The sequence below is a fragment of the Aptenodytes forsteri genome, unplaced genomic scaffold (assembly GCF_000699145.1).
Source record: "Aptenodytes forsteri isolate BGI_AS27 unplaced genomic scaffold, ASM69914v1 Scaffold108, whole genome shotgun sequence".
Taxonomy (NCBI): Eukaryota; Metazoa; Chordata; class Aves; order Sphenisciformes; family Spheniscidae; genus Aptenodytes; species Aptenodytes forsteri.
The window spans coordinates 4681228-4704099 of NW_008794448.1; positions in this window are offsets into that span (position 1 = coordinate 4681228).

Sequence of the window (22872 nt, forward strand, 5' to 3'; positions counted from 1 at the left end):
TCTTCTGGCAGTGTGAAAGCCTAAAAGTTGTCAGCCAGAACAAGCATCCACCTGGTATAGCATGGGAGTGCTTATCAAGGGGAGAATTTGCAATATAGACTGGGGGGAATCAGTACTGACCCTGTTTGGCTAGACTTGAAAATACAGACCTAGCATACTCTAGAGATGGCATCTTCATGGATAGAGAACATTCGGCCTACTCTGATACACTTCCTTCTTAGCTCTGATACCAAATTTCTTGGGGATCAGGGCGAAAGTAGAAGAGCAGAAGCTCCCCCACTCAACAGCCCGCGCAGGGCCTGCCATGCTCTTATTTCCTCTCTCCTCTGTGGCACCGTGAATAGTTTAGTGTAAGCACAGAAGGGCATTCTATTGATGTTTGCCTTATTAGTCGTCTTCCGTTAAGAAAAAGCAAGCCCTCAGCATTTGTTCTTGTCCTAAAAAGAAGATGATTTAAGTAGATCAGAACCTCCATCATTTCACAGGTGAGAGCAGAGACGCAGCTCACCTGAGGCCATGTGGAGAACCTATGAACCGTCAGGGTGACAAATCCCTATCTCCTGAATTTCAGCTGCAAAATCACCTTTTTTTCCAGCTTAGGTCATGAATAAGACTAATCTTTTTCATACATGAAATAGAAGCACTTGAAATGTGTTTTCTCTTTCTGTGAGGACAATCTTGTTAAATGCCGTGGCTTCTCTCAGATGTAGGGCAATATCTCTGTAGATGCACAGTCCCACTGGTATAAACAGAAGCTATTCTTAAACTCCACTAAATTACCTTGGGGACTCTGGCTGCTTTAAACTGAAACCCCAAAATCCAATAAAGGATACTACAAGGTTTGCTTGTGGCATCCCAAACATCTTAATGTATTTCAGTGAATTAATTTTTTAACTTAGGTCTGGTTTACCTGATTGTAGAAGAGGTGGAAAGGCAGAGAAGTCCTGCTTCTGAGGTCAGACGGCTGACACCACGTGGATGAGACAGAGATGAAATTGGGGTGCCTCTGCAAGTCTGATGGGTTTGCACAGAAAAGGCCAACTTCTCACAAACCTATTTCCTCGATCTCTAGGGCCGGAGCAGGAGGGAGGGATGACACTGCTGAGGCTGCAGTCACTGTGGCACTATGGTAGATGTTGAAGCTGTTGTGTAGTACAGCCCGGCTTCTTGTAGCTGTTCTGTTTGTGTGTGGGCAACACATTCAGTCAGATGATGTACTTTCTTCTTGACAAGCAAAAGTGATTTAAAAATCCCTTTTTTTACACTTCACAAAAATTTTAATCACTTTAAGCTGATTTTTAAATGCTTCCTTAATTTGATTATCTGGCTTCAACAGACTTTGGAATCATTTTGCAACAAAAACCATGGACATTTTCACAAGTTGAAGAGGGTGTTTGTCACTGAGACAAGGTTGTGTCAGGCCTTCTCAGCACATGACTGTTTACTTCTGTCACTGCTGTGTACTTGGCTTTAATGCTTCTGTCCGTTTTAACTGGCTTTTGCCCTGACTTCTGGTTATCTTTTGCTTCTTATTTTATTCTAAAATAACTACAACAGTTGGTTCCACTAAAAGATATTTCGTAAATTGTTATTTTTTAAGCCTCTTAAAAGGCCAGTTACTCATACGGTGTGGCAGGGCTGGAGGCCTTCCTGGAGGGTGTGAGGATTATTCCTACTGCTGATCCTCAAGGGGGAGATTGCAATTTATTGATTGGAGATATAGATGAACCTGGGAGGATCTGGTATAGAAGTAGAGAGGGATTCTTTTGTACATGCAGCATGTCTTTTTATCTGCTGTAAAAAAAACAGGGTCAGATGGACACAGAGAGAGAGAGAGAGAGAGAGAGAGAGAGAGAGAGAGAGAGAGAGAGAGAGAGAGAGAGAGAGAGAGAGAGAGAGAGAGAGAGAGAGAGAGAGAGAGAGAGAGAGAGAGAGAGAGAGAGAGAGAGAGAGAGAGAGAGAGAGAGAGAGAGAGAGAGAGAGAGAGAGAGAGAGAGAGAGATTCTGGGGGGCGCAATCATTCTGGGGGGCGCAATCAAAAAATACGGTGTTGGGCAAGAATTGCTTCCCTTCTGAATTGCAGTGATCAGTTATAGCCAGTTTAGGCAAATCTAGGAGAGGAACAGAAATGTAATCTCTAGTTTAGAGATGTGACTTACAACCTTTTTGTAAGGAGGGAGCCTGTGGTGCACTGCAGGGCCCTGGCCAGGCAGCGGGGCTTCAGGCTCGTCCCCAGGCTCATCCCCTCTGTGGCTCAGGAGGGCACCCCAGCCCGCCAGGCATGGAGGTGAGCTCACAAGTTGCTCCAGGCCGCAAAGTCTGTTACCATGATCCCAAGTCTCATGCTTCATGCTGAATTCATGTCTTGCTCCTGCCCCTGCCCTGAATCCTGGATCTTGAGTCCTGCCAGAAGGCTCCCACTGCCAGCTGGCCAGGCAGCCTGCTCTGCCTGCCTGCCTCCCTCCGCACCCAGCATCCTCCTCTCGTGCTAGCGCTGCTCCGGAGAGGTGATTGCCTGTGCCATGCTCCTGTCTGACAGGCACATGAGCGTTATCCCATTTCATGGCCAGAGGCACAGCCCTGTGTGAACTGGGGCTGGGGGGGGCCTTCCCCAGCACATGCCCTGTGCCCTCATTAGCCATCTTGAAACATGTTTTTAAAAGCCACTTTATCTTGAGCTTCTTTTTCTGAAGCTTTATTATCTGAAAACTCATCCAACGTGTTGCCCTCCAGGCTGGTTTCATTTCTATTAAAATATGATCCTCTTTCTTATCCAAATTGCTTTCATATCCATTTCTATTCAGATAGCCAAGGTATCACTGGACAGCATTTGTGCAAAGCCTCCATTTGCATAATAATGTTTGAGTAGGTCATGATGACTAAGCAGTTTAATCTCTTCTGTTTGTGATCTTCTTCCCTAAACCTTTGTTATATTATATAGATATATTGCACTGTTCCAATTAACATAGAATTAATTGTTTAAGGATTTATTTCACTTGGGTGGTAGGACTTTTAAAGTGGTAATTCTGTGACAAGACAGAGGTTGGTTATAACCATTATTGGTCAACTGTGTGGTCTTTCTGCCACCTTGTGGAGAAGAATCACTAAACTGTTGAGATGAAACGGAAAAGAAAACATGGTTATTAAAATCTATACTTTTCATAAATGAGTCTAGGACCTGCTGTAGCAGAGTGAAAACCGTTGCTCTCTGCAAAAGTGTTTTAAATTTATTAAAAAAAAAAAAAGTGCTGAGATCACCCCAGATCACTAAAACCTAAACCACTTGCAATTGTACTAAACTATTACCACATGTATTCCTTAGGTTTTTTTTTTCTGTATGGCCTATCCATACCTTTGTAACACCAGTCCTCCTGGCCTCCCTGGCTCACCCATTTTGAGCAGTATGGGTTGATATGATTGTCCTCACTTGGACCTGCAACTTCATAGCCTATTTTACAAGGGTTTCCATGTCTATTCTCTAATTCAATCATAGCACCTGTAATTAGCCTAAGAGATGCACCAGCCTCTGTTCATTGGCTATGATGAGTGTTAGTGAGCACCAGACGTTATTAATTTCTGTCTTGTAATTCCTGGCTGAGCCCCTAGCATCCAGCCTCTATGTAGACACTGAAATTATGCTATTGCCAAATGTGGAAATTTCTGCCAAGGGTAACCAGGTTATTCAAAGATGAATTTCATCTGGAAGCATGATTTGTTTCACCCAGACATGTCAGAAGTTGTTCAGTGACTATGTTTAGCTCTCTATTGCTCATATGCAAAACCTTTAAGTTCTTTGCTATACACTGTACATAGAAAGTTCAGATCGTTGCAGCTCTGTGCATTACAGATCTTCAGTGAACCAGGAGGTAAAATCTTCTTTGAAGATTCCTGGCATTTGGCAGTCAGTCAAGAAGTGTCCCGCATTTTCCTTCTTCCCTTCCTTTTCTGCTGTGTAAAGGACAGAGAATCCAGCTTCTCCTCTTCCGTGTGTTGGGACTCAATATATATGACTGCCTCTGAAGCGTCCCAAGATCATGCAGATAGTGTGCATCAAAGCCCCCAAATAAACTCAGATTTCTTTTATTCCAGTCAAAACTTATAAAAATTTATACTCTTCAGTATGAATGCTTCTGTGGATTAAAACACAGAACATACTATTTAATAGACTTTATACGTTCACATATCTATATTATCCATTATTACTGTTTCTGAATTATTTCAAGTTTAGACATACAATTTATATTTTTAAACAACAGCATTGTGCTTTTCGTAGATGACAATAGAAATTGTTCTTTTGCTAGCTTGGCTTTCTTTGCTTCTATAGCTCTGCAGAGAAACAGCTTGTGCATTAGTTTATCTTTGTTTTATTTGTTGCCTTTTTTTCCCGGTAAGAGAAAATGATACAACATAGTTGTTGGTGGTAGGAGTATCTGTATCTTGTTTTTGATTAGCTGTATAATTCCAGTCCCTGTAAAGATGTCTTTCCCAGTTCCACTGTGCCAATGCCCTGACTCCTCATTGCTCTGGGTGACAGAAATCTACTGGTATTTCCTCCAAGATCTGTAGCAAGTGACCAACATTTTGTGGAATGCTTAAGGGGAATGCATTTTCACTTTGGCAGTTCTTTCAGTTCACTTGGCTTTCTTCTTACATTTCACTGCCAGATGTAGCAAAGAACACAGTCCCTAGCTTTTGCTTGTATTTTAACATGTAGTTAAATACAGGTTGTGAACATAAGCGTATCAGAGAACAGAAATAAAGTTGGTTAGCATGCTGTATCTTACAGTATTTGTGACTCGATGTAGGCCAAAGCAGTACAGCGGAGGAAAGCAAAATATAGATTGGAGTAAGAACTCGTGTCACCTCATTCTCCTTTTTACCAAAGAGAGGAGGCAGATGTTCTGTGTTGCAAGTTGCTGTGTTAAATCTTTCAGTGTCATGTTGGCTATCTTGGTACTCAGTCAGGAGAAATCAACTAGATTTTCCTTTCTGCTGAGAATGAATATCACAACATGAAATTGCTTTAATTGCTGTGACTGTTAATTATCATGCTTACATATTCCACTGCACTGTTGAGGATTAATGCTGAGGTAAGTACCTGGATGCTATTTCATTGTTAGCTGATCCCTGGGAAGTTTAATTGCAAAGAGATTTGGAGGGGGCTGTATGAGGGAAGCAGACACAAAAGCTGGAGAAGAAGGGAATTCCCACTCCTCCAGAGGGGCTGGCTTTCTATTATGGCTCTCTAGCCTGTAACAACTTTTATCGTCTCTGAAATCTGTCCTTCCCTTGAGGTATAAATACAAATGCTGAGACTCAGGTTAGTTCTGCGTAGATGATTATATTGGGGCAGATACCTGTGCTTAAGAAAGAAAAAAAAAAAAATCTGTTTTTCACTCCTTGAATCTATATTCAAAATTCTGCAGAGTCCCTGCCCAGGTGCTTCAGGCTGAGATAATTTTACAAAGAAGGAAGACTGCCTCAACAGAGGCAGCAGCCTCTTCTTTAGTGCCTGTGTCACCAGGAAAGAAACTCTGTCTTGTCTGTGTAAACAAATGCAGAATATCACTGAAGAGAATGGACTCTGGACATCTGAGTCAACAAAGTTGAGCCTTAATTCAGTACTGTGCAGAACTGGGCATAATACTTAAGAAATACTTAGCAAATTCACAACAGGCAAGTTGTTCTCTGTTTTGTCTGTTTACTCCTCCTTCCTGTTATGTTATTAAAAAAAAAAGTTTACACTGGAATATGTCCAGATCACTGAGAGAGCCAAGCTCATCTAAAACCCTGAGCGGAATATTTTGATTAGAGAAGTTAGATTCATGGAAAGTGCAGCAATGCAGTACCATGGAGGTTACATTTGCTGGCTCTTCTTTGTGCTGGTGTAGGCAGGTAGGTGGGCTACAGCCTGTGTTTTGTATACACTGAAAATATTTGCCTGTTGAATGAGCAATTCAAGTGGTAGGGGAATGATTTCTGCAGATATTTTCACATATAGGATTTCAACTACTTTATTTAAGAACCTGCTGAACTGTCCCTGCTCAGACTAGAAATGCTGGATACTAAAAAGCTTTTACATTATTATCTTTTTATTTAAGGAATTTGTCTTAGAACATGTGGCCTTTTAATGTGAAAAATAAATTCTATGTTACATTTAAACACCTAAAAAAAAAAAATTCCATTCATTCAAAATTCACACTTGAGCCAATTAAAGTAATTTATTGCTCTCATATGACATATGTTATGTAAACTCTGAGAATTTTAACATATACCATATGTAGAACAATCTAGGCAAGGTAGAAAAATATTTTAGTCTCTTGTATCACCTTCCCTTTTTTTTTTTTTCAGAGGGCTAGACATCCTTCCTTGAGGGAACTTACTGGCGGTTTGGGTTTTATTGTTTTCCCTATGTAGTTTTTATATAAAGAGGTCAAATACTAGAGTGTGTTTGGGCCTGGAGGGCAGTGGCTGAACCAAATGAAGTAGCAGCTACTGAATAAAACCTTTTGACAAGTGTGTAAATATAAAATCTGTTTCATAGAACAACTCAGAGGTGCTATTTTGAAGTGAGATGAAGTTGGTAGTTGAAGCTCCATGTGACAATTTTGTCAGAATCTCTGCTAGGTCTTAACTTCTGTTTTCCAAAATAAAATCTCAACTATGAAGAATTTTCAGTGACATTTAGGATTCTAAATGGTCAAGTCAATCTGCAGTGTATGACTTGGGAGCTTAATTTTTTTGTTGTAGATCAATTTCATCTCAATGACTATCATGTTCCGTTGCACAGTGGTAAGCTGTAGGGTGAGTCATCCTATCTGTGTAGGGTAAAATCTAGACTCAGACAGTCTCCAGACTCATTCAATTTGGCAATAAGAGGAAAAATTAGTCTTTCAATTAAAGTGAGATGTTTTTATTGCAACTATTTCAGTCTAATGCCCTTAGTAAGCTTTAACACATTTCATATCCCATGCTGACTGTTTGTCTCTTTCACACTTCTATGCAGAAGCTTAAAGCAGAGCAAAGCTGTGCTGAGATGTGCAATCTGTGGCTGACCAGTTCCATCTTGTCCACTGTTAGTCACATCCAGACTCTTGCAAATGAAGCTAAGTCAAGTCTTTTACAGACAGCAGGATTCTCCCTACTTCCCCTGCAAAATCTGTGTAGAGGGGAATGCTCATATTTCCCTGTCTTTGAGCCAAATGGTGTCGTGAGATGATGTTCAGTCTCATTATCTCAGAGGTTCCACACAATGATATGATTCACGAAATGATGGAATGTCTTCTGAAAGCTCTGGAAACAGGCTGACACCTCCCATTGAAACTGTCAGAACGTAGCTGCTGGCTCTGTCTGAACCAGGAAACACTCAGAGGGCTAGAGACAGCGTGATTCAAGCTGACGCGCCTGTGTCCTAGGCTCAGGGAGCAGTATCTGGGGAGACTTGATTGTCAGACTGGTTTCAAATCTAGAAAAGAAAAGAGCAGTGAATAAGTATTTGAAATAATAAAAAATTTGAAATAATAGTGAATTTAGACACACACATTTCCCCACTGCATTCTAATTCTGCCAAAGATTCAAACTGTTAACTTGTGCCTCCTTCTAAGTCCTCAGTCTATGAAAACTTTGAATTCCACCTTAAAGCACCAATGCTCAACCACTGTAGCCTAAATGTGACTTCAGTTGCTTGAGGCATGTCAGTCAAAGCCCTGCGTGCCCCAGGGGGTCCAGAACCAGGATGTTTCCTATGTCATCTGCTATTTGTAACCCTACCTAGTTGAGGCAGACTGTTTTCAAGAATATCGAGTGGTGGGCTGTGTAATAAAGGGGAATGTTATGTTTTGTTTTTACAGGGGCAGCTTTGCAGGGAGGGCAGAAGGGAAATTTCATTCCTTCCTCCCTCTATTAGTCACCACGTTGCTTCTCACTGTTCCATGATGGTACTTCAACTCTTTGCTGTTGTAAGTTGCCACTGCTGTTTCCTAGTTTGCCTGAAGTCAGAAAGAGACTGTGACACTGCCATTATGATATGCAGCATATATAGTGTGGGGGTTTTTATGGCGTCCTATCATTTTCCTGCTTTCCACTCCCATCTAGACAAAAAAACCCAAACCAAACCAGCTTCTTCACTAGAAGGGTAGAGTAGCACTGGCGCAGGTTACACAGAGAGGCTGTGGAAGCTCCATCCATGGAGGTTTTCAAGACTTAGCCAGACAAAGCTGTGGCTGATCTGATCTAGTGCTGGCAATAGGCCAATGTTATTCAAGCCATGGGTTGGACCAAACTCTTCCAGAGGTTCCTTCCAACCAACATTTCTATGATTCTGCAGCCGTGAGCTATAAAACCTTGGAGAGGCATGATCCAGTGTAAGGGATGGATTCAGTTCTCATCTTTCACAGCGGAGCTGTGTCTGCTGCTAGTGTAACATGCATTTCTGTTCTTGCCTTGAAGTAAGATTACTCAAGCACACTTGTTTTTATGGATTTTTTTTTTTTTTTTTTTACATTTTGGTCGCTTCATAGAAGAGGGCAAAGGAGGGGAAAAAAGAGAGAACAACATTAGTGTTACTACTTTCAGAGACCGAGTAGCTATGGAAAAGATGGATGGGTGGAAACCCACACTACATCAGATATAGAACATTTTGCAGGTTCAAAGGATACATGCTCCTATGCATATCTGTTGCTTTTGTGCAAATTTGGATGGTGACTAAGTGTAGCTTACCATGCATATTGCCAAGAAGAGATGATGTATTGAAATAGGCACATATTTTCATTTTCCTGGCAGACCTGGTTAAACCTACCATATCACTCATCCCATTGGGAGAGAGCATACTTCCTTAATTAGCCTGGAAATAACAGTGATGTGCCCAAAGGCATTTCTGGGATCTCTCTCTCAAAATTCTGACATAAAATTTATGGAAGGATTCCTGGGATAATTCTCTCTTCTCTTTCGGAGTTTCCAAAATGCCCTGTGGATAATGTTCAGTTATTTCTATATAGTACAAAGATACATCTGGAAAATAAATTTTTTGAAAGGTAGAAAGCTTAATATTTTCACGAATTGCCCTGGGATATGGAACCTATGGATTTCTATCTCTTCATTTTACAAATATTTTACTCTCATGCACTATGCAATAAATATATAACCCTCTATCTACGTTCCAGAGCAACTCTAAAGTTTTGTAGAGAAGTCTGGCTTATTAGAGGATTGTTCATTAAATTATGCTGCATTATTGATGCTGAAGTTAGCTCTTTGCATTATTACTGAACATATTTAAAGCTTACTGCACCAAACAAACAAATAACTGCCTTCAGGTAGGGAAACATGTAATCTTTGTTCCCTTCGTCATCTTCTCTGTGGCTGTATACATCTTTAGGATACAGAAGTTACTGAGTTGAAGAGGCAAACATTTTGGTAGTCGCATGTTACACTACTGATTCTATTAGAGATTTGAAATAGTGCCTTGTAAAATGCAGACTTCTGAACAAAAATTTCACCAAATATCTGAGTAGTCAAATATTCTTGCAAGCTTATTAATACCAGTAAGCAATTAGTACTTAGGAAAAGGTAGATGACAGCCATTTAAGCAAACTATAGTTTTATTCCCAATTGCACTAATATGATTGATAGATTTTTTTAAATAACCTGTCTAATAGGGAGAGTTTCTAAACAGACATTACAAAATATGCTCAAGGCTTAACTTTACTGAAGAACGTGGCAGGCCACTCATTTCTAGCTGCTGGGAGCCAGCATAGGAGCTTCAGTGCACTGACAACAAAGTTATTCCCTCAGCAAGTTACAAACAGGATGGCTGGTAGAGTATTTGAGCACTATCAGGGAGAACCAGTGGCAAAGATTAGACTTGTATGAGGAAATTATGAGCTGTGTGTGTTCTTCCTGCTTGTGGAGCAAAGGGAAAAGTGACCAGAATTCCCATGGCGAGGAGGAGACAGACAGGCTGTGGGCTCACTTCCACAATAGGGGAGACACTGACTTGGGCTTAAATACCTTTATTACAGTAGGATGAGTGCTTGCTTGTGCTAGTCTGTCAGGAAATAAGTAAAGTGCTTGATTTGTTTTTTTTTTTTTATTTCTACAGCACTGAGCTCAGGTTTGCATTGAATTATTTATGAAGTCCACAAGATCTCGTTCCTGACTCATAAGGGACACCTCAGCACCTACCACCGTATTTGCAAAATTAGGACAATTTTTCTTAGGTACATTACTTCACGTTAATGTCCACTGAATTTTATCTGCCATTTTAATGCATAGTCACTTATTCTTGTAAGCTCTTCCTGTGCTTCTGAGACAGCCCTCATCTTTACTGGACTGAATAACTTAAAATTATCAACACACCATGCCACTTCACCTACTGGCAGAAATCCCCTGGTGACCTCCCTCTACTGTAAAAACTGTTTTCTCCTACCCTTTCTTTCCAATATTTCACCTGAGAATTCTTGTTTGTCTCCAGGCTGCTTAATATCCTCAAAAGCCTATGGTGAGAAACTTTTGGAAAGCCATGTGAATAGTATTACCTGGACCTTTTTTGGTTGTATGTATGCTGACACCCTCAAAGGTCTCAATAGGTCTGTGAGGTGCATGTTCCTTTATTAAAATGTGTGTCGACTCGTCCTCACTATATTGTTTGTCACAAATTCTTTCTTACATTCTACTTATTCCTCAGTGTAGACACCAAATTAACTTGTTCATCGTTTCCAAGATATTCTGTGAAACCCTTTTGAAAATTGGTTGCCAGGTTTCCTACATGCCACGCTTGAGTTACAAGGCAGTTTTAAAATGAGAGGTAACATACCATTGTTAATATCTTAGTTATTTCATGTTTGAGTTTCTTTTGTACTCCTGATTGAAGACTAAGATTCTGTTATTTTGTTTTGCCTATTTGTTCCATAACAGCTTCTCAATACTTGTTTGAGATCCATCTGGTGACTCCCCTGCAAAGAGTTCTGGGGTACGAACTTTGTAAGTCTCTTCCGTAGTAACTGTAGAAGTGAAAAATATATTTAGCTTTTTTGTTATGGTCTTAGCTTATTAGTACCCCTTGCACATCCAGGTTATCTACTAGCTTGACAGACTCTTGACAAGCTTTCTGCTCCTGCTATGTTCAGGAAAGAAGTTATGGCCTGTTTTGTTTTTGTGCTTGTGCAAGCTTTTCTCCTCAATTTTTTTTTTTTTCTTTCTCCTGACTTACCACATTTTCACATTTGAACTGCCATGGTTTATAGTCTTTTCTACATTCCTCATTTGGACATTGCTTTTGCTGTTTGAATGATGTCTTCCTGCCACTAAAATCTTCTTTACCCTGCTGTTTAGTGGCTTTTTGCCCTTCCATAACCTTCTTTGAAAGACGTGTTTTTTCTGTGCCTGTAAAGTGGTGTCTTTAAGTAGTCAGTCTCCAGCCTGCCTGCAAAGATTTAACTCTTAGATTCCTCATTTAGCTTCTTTTTAAGAAGCTGTCTATGTAGCATCTTTCTGAAGTTGATCCAGTCATGGTGGATCGTTTCTTCTGTAAGGACACAGTTTTTGTACATTACAGAAGAGCTTTTCATCATGACTTTTTGAAACAGGTCCCATGTGCTACTGCAAAGTTATATTAGTTTGATGTTATATTTTTATTCCATGCCACCAACTATCCCCTCTTGTCCCATATATGATATTTTATCCACCTTTCTCTTTCCTATTAGAGAGAATCACTGTATCACTTTTCCTCTCTCCAGCACCTTTTTCCACACACCAGCTCCATTTTCTCTCACATATTGAACTAAACTTTTTTTGAAAGCATTTATTCTCAGCTTGTGCATATCTTTGGAATTCTTTGCTTATGTTTACAAGGAAGGACTTAATGTTTAATTTTCCAGCTTTGTGAGTTGGTCTAATGAGAATATGTCCTTTTCCAACTTCACTTCTAGTACTGACCACTTTGATGGGCTGTTGGTACCTTGATACCTCTGCCTTATGACCTGCACAATGCCTAGAATAAATAAGGGAGTTTTAAGAAGAGATTCCTTTGAAATTGAGAAGAAGGTTCTTCAGATGCTTACAGGGAGCTTTGCCAAAAAAAAAAAGAATGCTAGTAAGCAACCCGTTCTGGAGGTTTTGTAAGGGTGATGAAGTTTTGCGCCTTAAACTGATTTGGAGATGGAAATGAGAAGAGATTGGTGAGGTGGTGATGGGTTAGGAAAGGAATTGAAACTGAAGCAAACAATTTACACTTGTGAGAAAGCAGAAGAATGCAGAGAGCAATACAGGCAAAATGACAGTCAACAGAGATGGTTTTAGTTTCAGTCTAAACTTATCAAGGTCAGATGCCAAAAGGTGGCAGTAACTGAGCCATGAAATGATGACTGGATTAAATCTGTAGCTTTGCCTATGGACAGACAAGAAGGGCTGTGTCTTAAAGTCATAAGGCAAAAAGACTCCATAGGGTTTAAAGCCTGTGGTCATTTTGCTGACTGTTGGAGAGGGGTACAGGCATTTGTTTTCCTTTGTTAAAGTGAACTCTGGCCTTTGGAGGAATAAAGCTATTTTGCTTGTATGATGCCTTGTTGCTGACACCACTGGGACACCCACAGCGTGCTGGGGAGCCAGTTGCTCACTGCAGGTGCCCTCAGCTCCTGATGAGAATCCCATGCAAGGGACCATGCTGCATTGCAGCCTTGTCTGCTTGTCCTGCTGTCAGAGAGGGACTCACGCACCAGCACTGTTCAGAACAGAGGGAGATATTTAAAAATTAGAACATTTTGCACAGTGTACAAGTAAAATGTCACTTTTGGTTTTTTAGATTATTAATGTCACTTTTAGGTTTTAGATCATTATTATGAAGAGGCAGATATGCAGACATTGTGGCTGGGCTATCCCGTTCTCCTAATGTTTTCAAAGCTAAGCGTTTACATGCTTGCTTTCTTCTTTCTTGCATGCTTCTTTTTTTTGGACTTTTCAAGTATTCCTATATTGTAAAAGTCCCCATGTATAACTGATTTCTATTATTTTATATCTAGATATAATACAGTATATATTCTTATTAACTAGAAGATTAATTTGTACAGAGAATATTAAGTAACTTAATTAAACCATACAGTAAACCGATTTATTTGATGGAAATTTCCAGGAGGTATGTAAGACCCAGATTTTGTTTTAATCAAAAGCTATGATAATTATCTTCTTGTCTGGGAAATGCACATTCAGAACTGAAAGCTTTAAGTAGAAGCACAAACTCTGCATAGCTTTATAGTTTTCAAGGTACTGAGATAACTAGCTATATATTAACTAACCTCACATTAGAAAAATGATAAATTGTTCTCTTTGTCTGCTGGCAGCCAGTAGTTCTATACATTTATCACCTAATATTCTTCGTATGAAAATGTATTCTGATTTATTATGTATTGATAGTCCAAAGATTACTAAAGAAAAGTCACTTATACCGTCAGTCAGTCATCTGCCTATTTCACAGCATTAGAGTTTAGCTTCACTTGATGGCCAGACAATATGTGGGTCTGCTCTTTGGCCTTGGCTTGTACCTCCTATGCACGTACCTGTGTTAAACTGACATTTTGCTACCTACATTGTAAATAACATAGAGCCTTTATTTTAAGGTAAATCAGAGATATGGATCTACCCCATGTAGGATCAAACACACAAAATTACATGTATTGTTCAAAAAACCTGTTCTATAGGTCACTGTTTGATTTGGCTGCTTGACTTGGCTAAGGTAGACAACACTAGAATTAACATTTAACTGACCCTCTTGCATGAGTGCTTTCTAATATAGTCTGTAATTATAATGCTCATCTGTTATTTCCTCCCCTCAAAATGCCTGCATGGGAAGGATCTGTGATAAATGAGTGAAAGTGAAAAAGGGCAGGAGAAGATTTCTGTAGTATCCATCACTCCTCTGTGGTAGAAGTTGAAAGCATGCAGCAAGTGAGTACAGGAAGGTTTAAAAAAAGCTCATAATTTAGGCCACTGAGTTCACAATGGCTCTTGCCTGTGTTTCTGCCTCTACTACAGAGCTTCTGTACAATGTTGGCCAATTTATTTAAACTAAACTTTTGCCACATCGATACTTGTTTCCTTGTTTTCCTTGGGCCTGACTTGAAACCCTGGGAACTGGCTTGCTGAGTGCTCACAGCTGAAACTGAAATCAACAGCAGCTGTGCTTTGAATAGAAAACATGCTATAGGAAGTCACGTGCTCTTGAAAAGTCAAATCTTAGATCAGACATACAAAATCAATCATACTTTTATTTTTAATCTTTGTGTGCCTTTGTTTATCTTCCTTAAAGCGGGATTAAAACCTTTCCCATTATAGGGATTTTGTGAGCATGAAGGAGCTTGGTTTTGTGAAGCTTTCAGGTACTCCAGTGAGGAGTAACATAGAAAAGTTCACAAGGAAATTTAATCATTCTGCCGCTTGAATTCATACAATGAATGACAGCCTATGGCTGTCAATTGAATGAGAATAAAACAGGATGGAGGAGCAGCACACTAAATAAAGTTGACCTACCTTATATAGGGAATGAGATGGCATCCTTTAGATTACAAAAAACATGGTCTCTCTGAGTTGAACAAATATATATCTGTTTGTATACCATAGTGGGAGATGGACAAGTATTTCACAAAACCTATAAAAAAGGTAAACCCAATATAAGCAAAATATGAAAAGAAGGACACAGAGGACAGGGGAATACATGCTTTGATGCTGTTGATCAATTGGAGGTATAAGCAGCACCGGGGATGGGGGAGGACAAGCACCTAAGAGGACCAATACATACAAGCGTTACGTAACCGCACTGAAGTAAGTGTCAGGCTGCCTCCTGTCATCGCCAGCTCTGATCCAGCACCAAGCACTCTCTGAGGTATGAACCCTTCCCCACCAAGCCCAGAAAAAATATGTCAGAGAAATATGCAGTTTGGAGAGAGTTGAGACTATCTATCAGCTTACTTCTCCTAAAAGTGGGAGTGGCACAGACTCAACTGCTTACCCTCAGTCAGTCAATTTATTTTACTAATTTAGCAGGAAATAAACCCAGCAAAAATTGGATCATTTTCTGCTGAACTAGTGAGTTAAATGGGCTGATGAAATTATCTGACAAGTTTCATTAGTGTGAGGGAAGGGGTGGAACTGCACTGCTGGAAAGTTAAGAGGGGACTAGGAAGGAAGGATTAAGATTTATCTTTTTTTGGTGGAAAGCGAACAACTGGATCAGCTCAGCTGCATTTGACAAATTTTATATGGAAAGCTGTGGAATCCAGTCTTGCAATAATAAGATCTCTTTTCCATTTACCATCCAAAGCACAGATGCCTGTTCCTTCCCAGTGGCAGTCAAAGGCCAGACTAGACACCTACGAGGGCTATGAAGGTATGGGGCAGTGTCAGCCGCGCCATACTGAGGACTGTGGAGGCTCAGCCACACCAAGTGAGGATGCAGTCTTCAGAGACTGTGGCCAGTAACATCTGAAAAGTTCTACCAACACATGTGAACTGTGGTTTTGAGCGATTTCAAAGACTGAGAGCACATGGAGGTTGAGTGATACAAGTAATTTGTTAGGGGAGGATGCAGGCAAAGGGATGCAGGGTGACAAGACGAGCTGTGGCATAGGGAGAGCCTGGAGGAGGAGGAGGGGGATGGGGAGAAAATGTGGTTTTGTTCTTAGACTGGGAGGGGAAGAGGCAATTATGCAGGGCCAGCTCAGGTCTACTAGGACTTGCTAGATCAGATGCTGTGCTGTGTGAATGCAGCTGTACTGTCTTCAGGGAGAAGCCAGATTTTGAGGCTATGCAGTCTCTTTAATGCAGCACAGAGCTAATAATGCTGGTTCACAGCCAGCTGTTCCTGGAGCTGTGAACAGTGAAGGTGCATTGCAGGGACCCCACAGGGTCAGCCTGATCTCATAGCCCTGCCTCAGTGGCAGTGCCCACCCAAGCGAGCCCTGCCTCTTAGCAAGAGCAGAGCTGTGGGGCATAACAGCTGGCGCTGGGGACTTAACATCTACACTAGCAACATTGCAGGAGGTTTCACTGAAGACTAGACCATGTCTACTTCCCAGGATTAAATAATTCTTAGTGGTTGGAGTGCATCGGGTGCACTCATGGAGTTCATCTTCTGGTTTATCTTTGTGAGAAAGGAATGCAGTTCATGCCCTCGGAGACTGCTCAGTGATTTGAATGCAAGTACAATAAATGAGGATGATAGGGAGAGTTGCTTTAAAAACGCGCTCCTGCTTTGAACCAGAAAGCTAATTTACACACATGAGGATCAACCAGTCTGGATCTAGTTTGTGTTTTGAAAGGCACCTAGGTGGCTTGACGTGGCCTTGGCCACTCTGGGTCCAGGGGGACGGTTGCGTTCAGTATGTCACAGGGACAATGCTGCCTCTCAGTGTTATGGCCCTGGTTGTCTTGGGGGACCACAGTGCCACGGCAGGATCGAGTGTTGCTACTGAACATCCCCACCACGCCCAACCCTGGGGAGAGGGGCCTTCCCTGAGTGGCGGCAGGCACGCTGCGCCCAGATTTTCAGATTTCAACCCTGTCAGCTCAGGGCTGTGTTTTACCTCCCTGAGCCTAGGAGGATGAAAACTAACTCTTGTACCCATTCTCCCTGCAGCAGCAGCTCCCTCAGTTTGTTTTGCGTACATATTCATTGGCCAACTGGCCATACGAAAGGGCAGATAAATCTGCTTTGCAGCTGAGGTTTGATGTAAGTTGTTTCACGTCGTCCTGTGAGCACTTTTAAAAACATTGTCCTGTGAACATGTTTAAAAATCAGAGAGCCATTCAGTACCTGTGCCCTGGCATGGCTTTGGCCTTTTCTTCTCAAACTCTCAGCAGCTTCACCCCTTTGAAGGAAATTCTGGTAAAACATGGATAAAGCCCAGCCAGAGCATTTCCCGTAGATCATTGTGGCTGCTCTCTAGCAAGAAATCCACTCAACCTGTACTCCAGGGTCAAACTAGGTTTTGGGTCCTTGACGAAGTTGCCAGAGCTGCAAAAGGCTTTTTTTTCCCCCAGTACTGTCTTGAGGATGAGATTTAGCACCTGCTGGGCTGGGAGCCCCCACGTAAGGGGTGGAAGCTGAGAGGAAGGAGGGAGCAGGGAGGGCCCCACAGGTGGGATCAATAGGCCCCGACGAGCCCAGGTTTTGGCCATTTCAGTGTGTGGTGGCAGAGAGAGGGTGTGCTTGTGGCAACAGGTCAGTAAGGAGCCTTTGTCTTTGATGCACTAATGGTAGGAGAGGGGGGATAGCTGTTGATAATTTTGCTTCTTCAGCTGTTTCTGCTGGTGGGAAAAGTTGTTTCTGTTCTGTTTTTTGTGATATGGATACTGAGTTCACATAGGTAGGCAAAGGAGCCGCAGGCTTGGCTCAAATGTGCCGTTTGCATCTAGAGAACTTGTTTTTGGAGCAGCGCTATCTGTAGTAGGCTTGGATTTGCTGGGACATTAAACCTATGCTATGATGCAGTCTAGGTGGTAACGTTACACTTGCTCAACTGTTTTTATTGTCTCTAAAGCCCAAAACATTTCTATAGACTATAACCATAGCTAGAGCCACCTCTTGGATGTAGAGAGACAGTTAGTGATATAAATAGTACCTCAAATCTAATGGACAGAGGATATTTGTCCCAGGCCCAAAAGACAGTTAATGCCCATTCTGATGTGAGGAGATTTGTAATATAAAATCAAATTTAAAAGTAATAGAAATAATAAATAGTGACCATATTTTCAATATATGAAATAAAGTATTTAAAGATATACATGCATGCACACATGGTAGGGGTTCTGAACAAGCAAGTCAGTAACAAGATATTCTAGCCATAATAATAGCATAACTAAGTGTATTTGGCCCTGGATTGTAAATGTAAGCAGTTATTGTTTATAGCACAGAGTGAGTAATCTTGTGAAGTTTGGTGAGGCGGATTCTACGGTGTGTATGTACACTGCTAGTAAGGCCTTGCACAGACCTCCCAAAGAGCTGTAGCTGTGTGTCCTGAGGATGGTACGTACAGCTCTATTCCAGGCACGGGCATCTCACTCGCATCCTGTTCATTTGTTAGTGAATGACATTGGTTGTTGTTTGATACCAACAGCCAAGGTGAAAAAAAATAAGCAGCCACAGCTTTTTAAAAATTTTTGTTATTTTTTTTTTTTTTAAGATAATGCTTTGCCTCCTCGCATAAAAATGAAGATATTTACTGTGTCCCAGCATCTGGGTGATTTCAGCAAATGGATCAATGACTGTAAAGTGAAATTTTTTTATTCTGCTTATAAAAGTGCCTGCTACACAAACTAGTTTATATGAGGTGGTAATATGCCAGGTAGGGCTTGTAATGTGCTGATGGACCTATTCTGCATTTTATTCTCTAAAGTTTTCTTTCTTCAGGGCTATCAAACTGGTATATAACATTAACTTCTTTAAAATACAATGAGTTGTTTTCTGCCAGTGCTAATTACTTCTGCTATATAAGTTGTAGTATCTTGCAGCAACCTATGATCGCCACAAGTTATCTGATACTTCTTGCTGTGTTCTTCCTGCTGTGTTTTTTCTTTTTTCTTTTTTTACTCATAGCTCTGTATTCCATTACACTAGTAGCCAGACTTTTTTGCCATCCTACTGTGTTTAAATACTAACTTGGAATCCACTGAATGATGAGCTATGTTTTTAAAAAGAGAATATGAAAGATTAAAGCAGCCTTGCTGTAAATAGATGCTCTTAAAAGCATTGGCCCTATTAAGATAAGAACAATTTTTTTTTTTTTTTTCTGTTAAATGACTGTTGCCTTCAGATTCTAAAAATGGATCCCTGCTTTAACTAGTATGGGGAACCATGCTGTGTTTTAGCCTCTGTGGATATATGTACAGTAGATGACAGCTTTAAACTAAACTAAAGGTTTAGCCTAATAGTGGAATGCCTGAACTAACTTTAAACTAGCCAGTTTCAGACCAAATAGCTGCAAATCCAGCAGCATAAAACCAAAATGATTATTCAGCTTTTTCCATGGATTTTTCATGTCTCTTGTGCGTACTATGTTTATGCCATTAGCCTGTTGTCCCTAAAATGCAATACATAGTGAATGTGTGAAACAAGTGGGGAGGAGCATCACAGATTGACTGGAGAAGGCTGAGGTGGAAGAAGGAAAATAGGATGTTTTAGAACATGTTGGTCAAGTATAGTATAGAAGTCAATCTGTGATGGTAGTCAGCTTGTTTTTTTCTCATTTGTTTACAAATAGGGTTACAGCTATGCAAAACAATGTTAGTAGAATTTCAATAAAGATGAAGATTATTCCTGATTTTTTTTAATTTATTTTTTTCTGACTAGGGATTTTTCTTATTGGCAGGAGGGAGTGGAAAAGGAAGCACTTGTAGGAGGAATAAGCTGGAAAGTTACTGGCAGAGCAAAGCGTAGTCAGTTCTATAGGAGCCAGAAAATGAAACTGTGCAGCATTTTCCAGAATGTTTGAAGCAAAACTAGGAAAGAATTAATTATATAGGATTTAATGCTCAGGGATTTAAAGCTCACTGTAAGATGAGCCAGAAGGATGAACTTATTGGTAATACCCTGAATGGAAAGGTGCAAAATTGATCTTTGGTGGTTGGAAAGGAGGACTTTGCAGCTTTCAAGACATGAAGTGGTCAGGTCTCAACCTTGAATCAGACCAGTATAAGTGGAGAGGAAACATGAGAAACAAGTTCAGAAAATATGGAAAGGTGCACACAATGAGGTATATTAGTCAACAGATATGGCTGTAACAGCGGCAAAACTAAGACTGTGACCTCTGGTGCTGTCTATTATGGTAAATGATGGAGTAGGCAGAAAAGTTCAGAGGCAAGATTTACAACTTGATTTTGGAAAGCTTAAGTTTTATTACTAGAAGTGAGTGGTCTTTATATTGCAGATAGGTTGTATTTAATAATATAAGGAGAAAAATCTCAAGCTAATTTTACTTATTTTTTTCATATAAATGTTATTTTAATAAGCCAAAGACCTTCTAGGGCATTTTCTTATTGTGTTAATAATATACTTCTTGGGTGGTTGAAAGCATGAGACCAAAGGAAAACAAATACACTAATATCACAATATTATATGCCCTGGAGTGTTCTAACAATGTAGTATTTGGTCCAGAGCTAGACCAAAACACCTGGAGTTTATGTGTTTCTCCGTCTGAGGACTTCGGCTCATTAGTGGCTGGCTGAAGCATCCCATTACTCATGTCCCTGCTGTAATCTTTCAGTGTGTTGGGAATGAGGATGCTGCCTTGCTTTCTGACACAATACATTGAGTCGTTACTAAGGTTTATGCTGGAATGGAAAGATTTTATTCTATCATATGGATGTAGAAAAGGGGTGACTGAAATTTTTCAGGTTGTAGAGTTACTGCTGTCTTTGTTTATTATATGTTCTTGACTGGTTTTTTTTTTTTTTATAATTTGTGAAGAATAGACTGAGTATTGGATGTTTGCACGAGATGCATTCATGTTATAGGGAAAGAAGAAACAAATACACTATCAGTTACAAACCTATTAACCTTCAAAAAGATGAAGCAATGCAGTCCCACTTAGGGAAACTGAGTTTTCAGCCTTTTAATCTCATGGCCTCTCTTGAGATCCACATGCAGATAGGAAACCAGTGACCCAGTTCCCCTTCAGGCTGTAGTAACAAGTGTGAATGTGTTCATGTAAACAGGGGCTTCCCTGTGTAACGATTTAATATGAATGAGGGGCTCCAGACTTAAAAGGAACTGGCGTATGTTTCTGGCCAGCATGTTTGAGTTGTGTAGTTGTGGTAGCGCTGCTGCTTTTTCTACTTCATACAAGGGTGCAGTTTGCACCAGAACAGCAGTTCCGCACCTAGTCTCCCTTAATGTAGGAACAGAGGCTCAGATGACCTGGATGACAGAGCAGAAAATATGCCCTACCTACAATGCAGGTAGACATAGATGTTTAATGAGTTCAGTCAAGGCAGACTATGTATATCTCTGACCTTTGCAATGCAACGTTCAGTTGATGGATTCAATACAATAGATTTAATAAGACCTCGATTTATAACCCTTTCCTTTTAGAGTAAAGGGATAGAGTTATTATCAATGTATATGACCTAGCCTTTCTTTCTGACAGAGTCAACGGTGGAATGGAAACCCTGATATATAGCTGTTTAGTTAAGGCGCTCCATGCAAAATCTGGGAGATGGATTCTTGAACTGGATTGCAAAATCTTGAATGAGAATCATGGCTTCCTTTGAGTGTTGTTACACGTTGCTGATCTGTTGTGCATCAGCATTCAGTAATTATGATTTTGCTTTTTATGCATTTTATTTTTAATTTAAAGCCTGTTTCTGGCTTGTCTGACAGGTAATTCAGAATATGCAATTCTCATTTCCTTTGGGCCTTCAGTGTACTTCCCCCTTTCTCTCCTGGCTGTTTGGGTAAGGTAGCTGGCAAATGGTAAGCAACTGCTTTCCTTCATGTGGAAGGGGAAACAACACAAAAGGAAACATCTGGATTTTGTGGAGAAAAGGTCTGCAATGGCATTTTACTTTGTTTAGCTGTGTTTGTGAGTTTGCTCCTAACTCATTTTCTTGAACATAGTTGAATGGAAAGTAAATCATGTCAAGGTTAGTCCCTGGCTTATTACTGGCCTTACTGAAGGGAAATAGAACTTCTTAAAGTTAAGGCAGTGCCTACTGATATGGCAAAGGCTTGCTTATTGAAAACCTCTGTGGATTGTGCAAATGTTAGTTATCCACGTAAACTGATCGTAAGGGAAAACAATGGCAGTAGGTAGATGAAACAGTTCTTCCTTTCAGATGAACATAAAACTTGTTCCCTTCAGAACAATTGGAGGGATCCCAATGAGGGAAAAGGGAAAGACACTACAGCTTGTGCTGGAGAGGAAGAATGTTATTAAAATAAGAATTTAGAGTAAGACATTTATGCCCAGCGTTGACCTGCATCATTATGATTGAAAGTAGGATAAAATGTTTCTACTTTTGATAGAAAAAGCTTTTGACTTGGAAACCTACTGGTTACTGGTGGTTGATCACAGTGTTCATGTGGTGATAAGGGTGGGTTGGTCTCTCTCTCTCTTCTCTCTCCTCCTGTTCCAGTGAACTGGAATGTATTTCTACTTTTGATAGAAAAAGGTATAGTTAAAGCCCTGTGCTTTTGACTTGGAAACCTACTGGTGGTTTCAAAATGATCACAGTGTTCATGTGGTGATAAGGGTGGGTTGGTCTCTCTCTCTCTCTCCCCATCTCCTGTTCCAGTGAACTGGAATGAATGTGAATGGAAAGCAATTTTAAAGCTTACATTTAAAAGTTATGTCAGTCCTGGGTTGGGTGAATAACTGCAGCTGTCTTAAAACAAAGGCTTCTTTTTTTCTTTAAAAAAAGAAAAAAAAACATCTGGAGCAGCTAGGCCCAGCTCTCTTCCTCTAGATCTGCAGTTTTAATTAGGAGATTGCAAGGCTTGTGAATGCTACCTTTTGTATTCATGAGGTAGAAATTCCCTTTAGCATCTAGTGGTTGCAGTCCTCCATATAAAGTCACTATATTACCATTCATATGCGACTAAGCCTTAGTTTATACTCTGCCTGGGATGTTCCTGGCGTAGATGTCTTGCATGCAATCTGACAAGCCCTGGCTCATGATGAAAATTTTTTGGGAAAAATAAACAACAGACTGATATTTAAAGAATACCAAACACTCAAAAGTCAGGAAAATCACAATGATTTTGTCTCCATTTACTTATTATCATTTGCATATGTGAATAGACAGACTCATACAGTCTGTAGTTAACAGTAAATAGACAGAAGTCTTTGCAAGAATAGCCTGATATTTTCCCTGCTCCTGCCTGACCTCCCT